Genomic DNA, 13,270 nt, shown 5'->3' with positions numbered 1-13,270 from the left:
GGAATGTTGCAAGAAGGTCGCGCCCAAGGGTCAAGCTTTCTAAGGAAAAGAGCCACATCACAAAGGTGTGTTAACCTGGATGCACAGCAACGGTGGACAGGGCTTGCTTAAGGCAAAGCCAAGTTTTTTACTAAAGAAGTTCTAGGCCTGGGGTACGACTACCCACCGTGACCTGCCCAGTTGTGATTTTATGATCAGATCACCCTGTGAGGTCGTTTTCCATAGAACTCCTTTTGGGTCCACACCCTCCAATGCTTACCTAGATTGATATCAGCCCCCCTACAGTGTCCCTCCTGCGCTAGCAGGCCCTGGTTCCCCAAACTTGATTTGGGGACCTTCCCTCCCTGTGCCCTAGCTGCAGGGGCTTCCTGCTGTGTGTGCCAAGAGCCTGCCCTGGAGCGTCTCCCTGGCTCATCCTTCCCATTGCTGCCCTCTCAGAATCATTCCTATTTTCAGCACCCTCTTTATTTCCTGATCAGTTCTGATCACTATTTTAATTACTATGTATCAGTCGACATGCACCTTTTGGGGTGGTTTGTTGGATTTCAATTCCATTAGACCAGGGGTCCCCAACCCCTGGGGCGACGAACCGGTTCCAGTCTGCGGCCTGTTGGGCACCAGGCTGCACAGCAGGAGGTGAGTGGCCAGCAAGCAAGCGAGGCTTCATCTGTCTCTGCAGCCGCTCCCCAGCGCTAGCATCACCCTTCGGCTCCACCTCAGATCCTCAGGCCTTAGATTCTCATAGGAGCACTGGTCCCTGGTGCCACAAAGGCCGGGGACCACTGGTATAAAGGATATTTGATTTAAGAATACGTTTGCATGCATACATATGCTTTTTTTATACAGGTACATATAGAGAATTGTTGGCTCTAGGGCATTTGGAAAACCCAAATCCAATAAACCATAGGCAATGAACAATGCCCAGACAGTCTGTGAATTACCAGGGCCCCAGGAAGCAAAGGGCCCTGTCCTTGGACAGAGCCCTGCTTATTTTGCGGTTAACTGAAAGGGCCTTTCTGTCCCTTTTGCTGGCTACAGGGAATGTTTCTGCACACAATGCTGTGTGTGTCCCAAAGCTGGAGGGTCACTTCAGGGAGAGTTCTGAAAAGAATCTTTATATTGCAGCCAAGCAGATGGATGAAGAATTAAGAACCCAGGTTCCTTTGGGCTCTTTCCATCCCACGGATGCCCAGAGCAGGCCAGGAAACCCTGGCCCCTCCGAATCCGTTTCCTGAGCCTTGGGCTGCTCTGCGCCTGAGTTTCACTATAGTACTGCCCTGTGAATGGAGAGAAGCAGCTGCGATGAAGGTCCTTTCCTGGTGCTTCTAACGAGCCTTTGGGTCATGATCGTCTGCCCTGGAAAGCTGCCTAGGCCAGACCCAGATGTTAGGACCGTGACTTTGCACTGTGTGCATGCAGCCTCTGCCAGGCAGTTGGGGCCCACTCTTCACCAGTCTCAGCCCTGCACCCCGGGCCTTCCGCCACACAGGAAGACCCAGCTGGAGGCATGTGCCCAGCCACAAGGCCTCACGTGGTCTCCACATACCCACAGGGAAGGGAGGCGGCCTGCTGGCCCCAGCCCAACCCCTCCCAGGGCCATCTGCTTGGAGAGCAGCAAAAGATGTTTAACAAGAGACAATGACCTAGAGTGCTGATTGCTGAATCAGCTCCAATCTCTGCTTACCCTTTAAAAAAAAAAAAAAAAAAAAAAAAAGCAGAACACATATATGGCTTCAAACTCAAAAGGTGCAAACCAGCACAAAGTGCAAAGAACACGTCTCTTGCACTTCTGAGCCCCAGCCCACCAGCGTCCCCTCCAAGACAGCCACCCTTATGTTACCAAAGAACGTGGACGTGTGCATTTCTTCGTGTGCGTGTGTGTGTGTGTGCGCGTGCGCACACATGTTTAAACACAGAGCATGAAACTGCACAGCCCCTTGCTTTTCGCGCTTCACAATCCTCTTGGAAACCTTTTCACATCATTTCACATGCAGCTGCTTCGGACGACGTTTCTCTTTGGGTGAGTCATGGAGTTTTTAACCAGTGCCCTAATCGCAGACTTCTAAGCTGCGTCCATGTTTTTGCTATTACTAGGCCGCAGCAATGGATGACTTAGAAATCATTTCACACCTGTGCAAGCCTATCCGTGGGATAAACACCCACGAGGTAGGCATGTTCTTGGGAACTCCGCCAGGCTGCTGAAATGACTCGGCTGCCTGGATTTCTGAGTCACCACGGAGGAAGCCTCACTTTCCCCTGGTGACGATCCCCCTGGGGTCGGTGTTCAAACTGCTGATGAGTCAGAACAGAAACAAGAACAAGAACCAACAGTCACTAAGGCGTCACCAACCTCTCTGTGCCCGGTGCCACTCTCTACACTTGACGTATGCGCCACTGTTTAATCCTCCCCAAGACCCACGAGGTGACTTCTGCTGCCCACTGCGTCACACAGACGAGAAGACGGAGGCACAGAGGAGGTAGGGAACTCGCCTAAGGTCCTGCTGCTTGGACGCAGTGGGCCTGGGGTTGGATGGAGCCCAGGCAGCCCGGCGCTGTGACACTCCACCTCTCGTCACAAAGTCATCTGAGCAACAGCCTGGCTGCCCACGGCCCCTGAAGCTGCTTCCGGGGTGTGTGTGCCAGCGGGTGCTTGCCTGCCAAGCCTGAACGGGAGGGATCATGGCTTGCGTTTCTAACACCACCAGGTGCCCTGAGGGAGGCTGGACTAGACAGTAAACTCTGTGAGGGCGTCCATCTTGTTCACTGTGGTACCTTGTGCATTTAATTATTATTGAATGAAGGAATGAATGAATGAATGTTGTATTTCATAATATTAATGCTAAAAACTGTGACATTGGTGGAGCCCAGGCTAAGGGTTTGCCATAATGATCTCATTTAATCCCCACAGCAGCTCTCTGAGATAAATCCCATTATGACTTCCAGTTTACACATGGAAAAACAGGCTCACTGAGGTTAAGTAAATTGCCCAAGGCACCCAGATGGTAAGTAGAGGAGTTGGGATTTGATCTCTGGATGTCTGCTCTCCGCCCTGTGTGATTGCTGGGTGATGTCGGCACCTAAATTTGTGAATGTATGAATTTCCCATCTAGGAATGAACCTCCACTGGGTGCAGGCTGAAGATAAAGCCACATGTCATTTTTTAAAAAATTAATAAACTTTATACTTTAGGCCAGTTTTAAGAGTGGAAATTATACTTCTGTGTACTCAAAAGTACAATTTTGAGTTTCATAGCAAAATTGAGTGAAAAGTACAGAGATTTCCTGTATACCCCGTGGGACCCCCTTAACCCTACAGCCTCTTCCATGATTAACACCCCCTACCCGAGTGGTACACATCACGGTCATTGAACCCACATTGACACATCATTATCACCCGAAGTCCATAGTTTATATCAGGGTTCGCTCTTGGTGCTGTACATTCTCTGGGTTTGGACAAATACATAATGACATGTATCCACCGTCACAGTATCACACAGAGCATTTTCATGGCCCTAAAAATCCTCTGCGCTCCGCGCGTCCACCCCTCCCTTCCCCTTAACCCCGACAGGCACTGACCTGTTTACCGCATCCATGGTTTTGCCTTTTATAAAATGTCATATATTTGAGACAGTACAGCGTGAGGTCTCTTCTTTTCAGATTGGCTTCTTTCACCTAGTATTATGCATTTAAGATTCCTCCGTGTCTTTTCATGGCCTGATAGCTCATTTGTTTTTTCGCACTGAATAATATTCCATCGTCTGAATGTACCACAGTTTATCCATCCACCCGCTGAAGGACATCTCTGTTGCTTCTGAATTTTGGCAACTGTGAATAAAGCTGCTATAAACATCTGTGTGCAAGTTATTGTGCAGATGTAAGTTTTTCAGTCCATTTGGATAAATACCAAGAAGCAAGACTGCTGGATTCCATGGTTAAAGCAAGTTTAGTTTTGTAAGGAACTGCCAAACGGCCTTCCAAGGCAGCTGTAGGATTTTGTATCCCGGCCCCCAGCCCTCCAGTAGAAGGCGGCCTCGGGAGCCAACTCACCCTGGAATTAACCCTGACCCCACCTCCAGGACTGGCAAGTAGTGAGAGAATACTGCTCGCCGAGCACCGCATGGCCACTGGTCACAAAGCCCAGGGACACCGCATTGTGCCGAGGACGTGGAGTAAAGAAGGCTCTCTACTGTCAGGACATGAACTCAGGGCCACCGGGGACACAGGTATCTTGTAGACCTCAACCTCAGGAGCCACGCCAACGGCTCTCCCCAGAGAAACCCAGCCCTAGGGGACAGGAGCCCGCCGTTCACAGCAGCATTGTTAGTAATAGCAGAATGCTAGAAGCAGCCCCTAAGCCCGCTGATGTTAGAATGGGTGGGGAAAAAAAAAAAATATATATATATATATATATATATATATATATATATATATATTTCAGTCCACATTTTATGAACTACAGCACTATTCACTATTATGGATACATCCTAATGTCCCAGGAGATGATTTATAGCAAGAGACATTTTTATAAAGTTCAGAAATAAGCAAAAGTACAAGGAAATACAAGGAAATGATAAATAAAATTAAATTAAAAATGCTTCGGGCGTCGGTTACCTGCCTGCGTTCCTGGGCAGGGGACACATGAGCTTCCGGGGTGTAGGGACTATTCCAGTTCCGACATGGGATGCTGGGCTCACCGTCTGGTTTTCAGTGTTACGCTTCGTAGTATGGATGTGATATATTTAAATGTATCAAATATTTCCTAATTATGTTTTAAGACAACATGCTGGAAGAAGATACACCCAACTGTCGGAGTGGTTATCCTGAAGGCAGCGGACGGGATTTGGGGGGACTTTCACTTTCTATTTTAAACAATTCCAATCATTTAAATCTTTCAGAGTGAATAGATTACAGTCTGCATGGGAGGGGTGGGGGTGGGAAGCCAATAATGTTTAAAGACAGAAAAAAAAATGAAAGCTAAATATTAAACCCCCTGAGTCAATGACTCATCTGAAAAAAATAAGGCTCAACAGCAACAGAAGATGGTCTGTCCACCGAGGGCCCGAGGGGGCTGTCAGCCCTTCACGCTGGGCCCCGGGCTGGCGCTCCGTCGCTGTCTTCACACGAAGGTGAACAGAGAAGTGCCACCCAGACGAGGACAAAAAGGCATTCGCCACGTGTGTCCTGCCCCTCCCTGTCCCCTTATCAGCCACATTGCCATGTTGTGTGCAAGGAGGTGAACATTTGAAAAACAAACAAATCCTTGAATCATGCTACGACTGTGGAAGTTCCGCATGAGCCGGAGGGTGTTCGGCATGCTATTTTGTTTAAGGTAAATATTTAAAATACGCAACAGGCTTCGAACTCTATTTTGATGCTATTTGTTTTCAAATAATATACTGGAAGCCTCAACAAATCAAAGCAGCCAGGACCTCTCTTGACCCTCGAGAAGCCCTCATCTGCCTGGGATCTGGGGGAAAAGGCAGCCAAAAACAGTGTGTGTCCCTGTCATCCAGCCCTGTCCCCACAGAGAGAATCTAGAATCCTGGAACAGAATGACAAAGGATTTGGGGCATGCGCAGGGGCCCCGGTGGGGACAGAGAGGGTGCGCCCAACCTGCCCAGGGCTAGTGCTCCGTTCCGTGACCTCAGAAAGCTCTGTGTTGCTGCCACCAAGAATTCTGTCTTCTTTGTGAGAAGGAAGATCAACTACTGGAGGTGAATGAGGCACTCGCTTTCTTGTTAAGCAAAGGAATTTCGTGATCCATGGGGCTCCATGTTCCCAGAGCATATTTAAATGTAAAGCTTATGTTTCAAGGAAAACATGTTTTCTGATGCCAAAAATGATATCATATTAGTTGACAAAAATCAGGAAAGCATGACGAATACTTAGAACATTGAAGCCAGTCACAGTCCCCTAGGAAGCCAAAGCCAAGACAGAGTTAAAGGTCAAGTGATGTGTCCAGAATATGTCACCCTCGTATATAAAGGGGTGAGAGATTAGGCCAAAGGTTGTGATGCACATCCAACACCTGTAAGAGCAGAGGGAGAGGGAAGGAGGTTTGGGTAGGGAGAGCCTCAGACCTAAAGAGTTTTGGCCAACCCAGCATGGAGCTCCAGCACCAAGATTGCCCAGAAAAGTCCTGTGTGAGGGTGGAATGAATGACTAAGCCCTAGTACCCCACCAAGCTCAGTCGCTGGCTGGGAGAGCGTGTGGCCTTGGCTCCGGGGCTGCAGCTGGAGGTGCTCAGCTCAAAGGTTCTGTCTTTAAGAGAGGTCTGACCGGCCGCCATATGTATGTGTATGAGTGTATGTGTATACATGCGTAGGTGAGTAAATTGTTTTTGTTTCACAAAACTGAGATCATATTGTGCAGACTGCTTGGTAGTCTGATTTTTCTTTTCTAGTTAATTTATATCACTGACATATATCATTCAGTGGTTCTTTCAAATAACAATTCATTCGACGGAGCTTCGGGGGATCCCGGAGTTTTCTGAAATGAGCTGAATGTTGTGAAAATGTACATACATACGCGCATCTTTTCAAGGAGAGGGCTGGTGTTTTTCTTCACATTTTCAAAGGGGGTTCCAGAAGGGTGAGAACCACAATCTAAACTACAGTTTCTGGAAGTGATTCACCAGGATTTATGAAACCGGTCCCCACCACTGAGTCATTCCTAGCTCTCGGCTACGCTGGACTCTGGAGTCCATAAATCTCGGCACGACGTGATTATTCATTCCATTGGGATAGATCCCTACCCAAACAGGGCTGACTCAATAGGTATGGGCCGGATCTTTGGGGCGTTTGACACTCTTGCCATACACGCCAGACGCCTGGGAATAGGGAGCTTTGGCCACAGGAGGAGAAAATCCTGGCCGTCGTAACATGTTCATCCTTTTGTATCTCCTCCAGAGCATGGGTGGGCATCGCCAGCTCCATTTTACTGATGAGCTCCCTGAGTCTCAGAGAGGTCAAGTGACTAGCCCAGCATCGCCCTGGGTCCAAGCTGGGATTCAAACTCAGATCCGTCTGGTTTTAGGGAAGAAAGACTAGGGCGAGTATTTCTTTCATAAAGAGCCCCCACTATTTAACCCTCGGTAGGCTGGATCTTCGCCTCCTGCATTCTGTATTATGACTCTTCTGCATGTAAGCGACAGTGGCCCATCTCGGCCTGGCTTGAGAAACACGGGAGCCGATGGCGGGGGAAGGGCGCATGTCAGGGTATGCAGGTGATGGCAGGTGTGGAGGCCGGTGCCCCGCCGGGGTGCCTCCCCTCACCCCGCTCGTCTCTGCTCACTGCAGACCTGCCCTCGGCCTCTCGGGCTACGCGATGACCACCGCCAGCCCTCAGATCCCACCTGTCCAGGGACTCGCGGTAAGATCGACTCGACTTACTCTGTCTCAAACCCAGATTCCTGGGAAGGAACTCTGACTGGCCCGGAGAGAGTCATGTCCTTGCCCAGCTCAGTCGTTATTCCCAGCGGGAAGGGCGGACCCGTACCAGAGCTCCAAACACTAAGTCACCACGACCGCGGAGGGGAACGCCATGACTCCTAGAACGAGTCATGCTCTAGAAGGCATAGAGGAGGATTTTCCGTTGCCCCTATTTGGCTCACAGGAAGTTTTTTGGGGCAAGAAGCACATGGCCTTGGCCTCAGGCTGCATCCGAGGAGGTGGCAGGTGACAGGCGAAGCTGCAGGAGAACAAGGGTCATTTACCTGCTCAGCCAGTTCTTTGCGTGGCTGATGGTGAGGTCCTCAGAGCAGATGAAAATAATCGATGACTTGGCCTTCAAGCGATGAGCAGTTAGCCCGCCCCCCGCCACTCACGCACACAGGCCGCTCATAGTCTCGTGTAAAGGGGGGGATGCACGTTCTCTGTACGAAAAAGCACGGGCATTATCAGAGGGCCTGTCAGGGACGTAATTGGTATTTGCGGGGAGATCCGAAGTTTGAGGAAAAGCCAGGCACTCAGACGCCAGGAGGAGCCTTCCTGAAGAGGGGAAGGCAGTGCCCAGTTCTGGGGAGCACTGGGAGGGTGGGGGACGACCGGCGGGCAGGGACGGGGCAGGTGGGGTCTCACTGGCCCGTTGCTGGGTTTGGCATTTGGTATTGTTAAACAAGGAGAGAGACGTGATCTGAGCCAAGCTCTGGAAAGATCGCCACGGCTGCGGTGTTACAAAGAGCCCGGGAGTGGGGTCTGCAGCCAAGAGGGGAAGCCCGGAGCGGGGCATGAGGGCGAGGGGGCTGTCGCAGTGCCAGGGGTGATGGGGCTGATACCCGCGAGAGGACTCTGGAGCCAGGAAACAGCAGATGGACCCGATGGACTCGAGATCCCCGGGAGGCGGGCGGGCGGAATGCGGACGAATCGAGGTGAACTCCTAAGTCTCCCATTTCAGCAACTGGGAGGGTCGGGCAGCGGGCGATGGGTCATTTACTGACATGCAGCAGACTTGGAGAGAAATGGGGTCGGAGGGGAAAATCGAGAGGAGTGGCGAGAAACCAGCCGGAAGAGAGGTCTGGCTGGCTGTGAAATCTGAAGTCACTGGCGTTTCAAGCAGCTGGCCCGAGTGAGCTCACCTGGGCCGAGGGTGTCATTAGAGAAGAATACAGGGCCCAGGACCAAAACCCTGAAGTTCAAAGAGAACAAGGCTGAGATGAATGGCCAGGGAGGCAGGCGCAGATGAGAGAAAGGAATGTGTCTGTGAATTAGGAGGAGAGAGACCTATCTGTGGGCTTTGCATCCTGGAGGTCACATGGAGGTCACAGGCAGGGCAGTTTCAGTGGGGAGGGGGCTCGAATTCTTCAGTCTCGTGGGATTTGGGGGCTGGGGCTATTTTATTTCGGTCATAAAGAAGCGGGTGACTTCCGAAGGCCAGAGGACTTTGGGGACTTTAGTGCTACACTTGTAAAGCGATATTTAAAAGAAAAAGAAAAATGCCTGCAACATTTTTATGAGTCAACATGGCTGGGGCGTGACCTGTGAAAGGGGCACCTCGCATCCTGAGGGCAGCCTGAGGAAACCCCAGAAGGCGCTAGAGAAACCGCGAGCTGAGGATCTGGGCATGAGGCAGTCCCCATCTGCTACCCTGGAGAAGCGACTGCCGCTTGGGGAATGGGAGCCCTACAGACGGGGGAGAAGAATGTCCCGTTTATTTTTGTCTGCCTAATTTTGCTTCTCCCCCTTCTTCAAGCCTCACCCTTTAGGAGGAAAAAAAACGTAGGCCTGAGGCCAGAGCCATGTGTCATGCTTGGTCTATTTGGCACAACCAGGCTGGATGGGGAGCTTAGAAAGGGGGAAACGCTGAGATGTACAAAATACTCTTGAACTTCTAATCCTGTTAAAAAAAAAAAAAATGATGAGAAAGATTGACTCCATACCCTCCGAGGGCTGCGGATGGACCAGGGATGTAGAGGCCGTCCGCAGGGCACCTGCCGTCTGAGGGCTGGTTGGAGCCACTATTTTTTTTGTTGTTGTCAAAATAAATGGGCCTTTCGTGTTGAAAATGATTTCATGGTTTGATTTCTCTGAGGACATCCCGCCCTCACTGACGCTGAAGTACCTCCCTGACACTGTGGGCCGGCCGTCCTGGGTGGGGGCCCTGCCTCCCTCCTGCAACTCCCACCCACTGGGATGCCTCAGGCCGCAGGCTTCCTACCCTGAGTAGGGGCCGAGCTGACGGCAGGGCTGGGAGAGGACTGCTGGTCCTCCTGGCCCGCCCGGCAGGCCCTCCGACCTCCTACTGTGGGGAGCACGATTGTCTGACGTCCCAGACATCGGCCTCTGAACCCAGGTGTGCTGAGGCCACACCTCCCATGGGCTGCTCCCAGCCCACGGCTGGGCATGGCAGGGATACTAAGGCAGTCCCAACCCTAGGAGACGGGGGAGCTCCTGCAATGGGTGACTTTGACACGAGGACTCCCTTGGGCAGCAGTCTAGGACCTTCCTTCCTTCTCCCTCCTCCCCTTCACAGGGGTCTACCCGAGTCTCCCTCTGGGGTTCTCCCAACCCCCTCCGCCACCCTCCCCATTCTCCTGCACAGGCATTGTCTCCAATCGATCTCTTACGTCTAATCTCATCTTGATACTTGCTTCTCAGAGGACCCAAATGAACACAACCGGAATGATGGGAATGCAACAACGGTCTCGGCGTGTGGGCAAGCTCAGTGTTTCATGCCGACGCCTGTCCACGGAATGTTCATAGCAGCTTCACTGATAATTGCCCCAAACTGCAAACCACTCAGATGTCCTTCAATGGGGTGAAAGGTTAAAGAGACAATAGCCTCCATGGACTACATCTCAGTTATAAAAAGGAGTGAACGATCGATAAATGCAATAACTTGGATGAATTTCAAGGAATTGCGCTGAGTCAGAAAAAAAAAAGAAAAGAAGCCAGTCTCAAAGATTACATACCATCTGATTCCATTTATGTAACAGTCTCAAAATGGCAAATTCATAGTGATAGAGAACAGATTAGTGGTCGTCAGGGTTAGGGCGTGGGGTTGGAGGCGAGGTGGTCATAAAGCGGCAATGCAAGGCATCCTTACAGCGACGGAGCTGTTCCGTACCTTGACTGTGGCGCTGGTCACGTGAAACCACATTTGTGATCAAATCGTGTTGAACTAAACACTCCCGCTATACACGCACATCAGTATAAGTAAAGCTGGGGGAATTTGAATAAGGTCGATGAATTGTATTAATTTCATGATCCTGGCTGTGATATTGTACTATATAAGATCTTAGTACCGCTGAGGGAAATGGGTAAAGGGAACAGGCTCTGTTTGTAAGACTTCTTACAACTGTGTGCGAGTCTATTAAAAAAATAAGAAAGAAAAAAGAACAGAATAGAGCGTCAGAGGACCGCGAAACAGTATCAAGTGATCTAACATAGATGTAAGTGACGGATGGGAAAAACGAGGCGGAGAACTGTGTGAAGACGTAATGGCTGAGAACATTCCAACATTAATGAAAAAACTCAACTCATAGATCCATGAAGCTCATGAACCCCGAGCAGGATAAATGCAAAGAAAACTACATCTAGGCAGATCCTACTCAAACTACGAAACAACAGAGTTTAAGAGAAAACCTGAAAAGTAGCCAAAGGAAAGACGGCATCTTCAATGGAACAACAACCAAAAAAAATTATAAAAAATAATAAAATAAATTTAAAAAATAAAAATAATAAAAGCCAGAACCCAACGGAATGGCACCTAAAATGTTGAAAGAAAAAAAGTGTCCCCCAGAAGTCTATATCCAGTGAAAATATCAGGAATTTTTTTTTTTCTGGACAAATAAAAGCTGAGAAAACTCGAGAGAATTTACTACCAGCAAAACCATTATAAGAAGCACCAGAGAAAATTCTTTAAGCCAAAGGAACATTTTCTCAGATGAAAGGCCAGATCTGCAGGAAGGATCAAGAACACGAGAAATGATAAGTATTTGGGTCAATAGAAAAGATTATTTTTTTTTCATTAAAAAATTTCTCTAAAGACTGTTGGCTGTTTAAACCAAACAGTAATACTGTTTTCATGGGATTAATAACATATGTAGAAATAATTTGACAATAGTTCAAAAGACAGGCAGGAATTTTGTAGGGACAGTTCAATTTGTATATTGTTGGTGAAGTGGTATAACTAACTCTAGGAAGACTGTTATCAGTTAAGATCGAATGTTGTAATAGCTACAATAACCACTAAAAATAATCCAAGAGGTACAATTAACATATTATCTATTGAATACTCATGACAACTGGGTAGAATGGGCATTACCGCCCAATTTCACAGATAAAGAAACGGAGGCTTGGAGAGGCCGAAGCTTAGGTTGAGATCACCAGATAAGAAACAGGTGCACCAGAACTCAACCCAAGTTTCTGAATCACCACAGCCCAAAGCCCCTTCCTTCATGCCGAGGGTCAAAAAACTTTCCCTGTACAGGGCCAGATAGTAAATATTTTAGGTTTTGTGGGCCATAGAGTCTCTATCACAACTACCTAACTATGTGCAGAAGCAGCCATGGACAATTTATAGATAAGCGAGTATGGCAGTGGGCCAATAAAACTTTATTTACACCTCCCTGTGCATGGCAACTCTTGCAATGAGATGCTGCATAACTTTGCAAACACCTCCAAAAAGGCACTTTCCTGGAGGTGGGCAGGTTTCCTGAGGGAGGGTTTGGGGAGTCAATGGAGCATCCCTGGGTTAAAGACTCCCAGGGCCTCTTGTAGCCCAAGAGTACCTCCCTCAGTCCTTGGAGTGGACACACAAGGGGAGGTGGGTGGGGAGGGACCCTCCCCTGGGGACCTCCCCCACCTGCCTCTTCATAGTCTCCCCTCCCACCCCCACAGGGAGGCAGTCCCCAGGGCACCTGCCCCACCGAGGCCTCCCCGCGGGCCACGCCAGGTCGGATATGCTCCAGCTGAGCCTCTTCAGCCTCACACCCCCGTGGTGGGCCCTGGGACACGCCCCATTGGAACGGACCTGTCACAATCCACTCAGTCCTGAGACCCTGAGGGTTTCATCTTCTCCCCAGGGTTCAAAGCAGGGTTCGGGTGCGGTGGCTCAAGGGTGCACAGTGACCCTCCCAACCCAGGTCCCCTCAGCCTGTGGGCTCCGGTATGTGTGTGTATCACATGTCGTGTGTGTACATTCGTGTTATGTGTGGTACACGCAGCATGTGCATCTGTCGTATGCTGTATGTGTGAGTGGCATGTATGTGTGTTATGTGTGTGTGTGATGTTTGCCTGTATTATGTGTTGTGTGTGGTGTGCACATGCATTGTGTTATGTGTGCTATGTTTGTGTATTGTATCGTGTTCTGTGTGTTGCGTGTGGTGTGGTGTGTGTCTACGGTGTGTGTGTGTGTGTGTGTGTGTGTGTGTGTGTGTGTGTGTGTGTGTGTGTCAAGGTGGAGTGGGGAGTGAGGTGTAAATCTCCAGGACAAAAACACAGTGAAGCGTGCAGGAATGTGTCACATTTCCAGGCTGAAGGAACAGCCGTGACCCTTCAGAAGCAGGAATCCGAGGAATTTCCCAGGTTTCCTGAGGGCCCCTGGGAAGCATGCCTTTCTCTACCTTTCCAAATGTCCCACACTCTCCAAAGCAGCAAAACACTCCAAACCAAAGCAGTCTCCACAAACCAGTGTGTGAGTCCCACGAGGGCAGAGTGGGGAGAACTGGGGACCAGTAAACAAAACGTTGAAGTAAATGGCACAGAGCAGGTCTGTGAGTTTGCACATCTCTGTGGAGTGAGGGCCGGAGTCTAGGACCAAGGGCAGGGCGG

This window comes from Rousettus aegyptiacus, unplaced genomic scaffold, assembly GCF_014176215.1.
Source record: "Rousettus aegyptiacus isolate mRouAeg1 unplaced genomic scaffold, mRouAeg1.p scaffold_m13_p_4, whole genome shotgun sequence".
Classification (NCBI taxonomy): domain Eukaryota; kingdom Metazoa; phylum Chordata; class Mammalia; order Chiroptera; family Pteropodidae; genus Rousettus; species Rousettus aegyptiacus.
Note: the sequence above shows the minus strand (reverse complement) of the source record.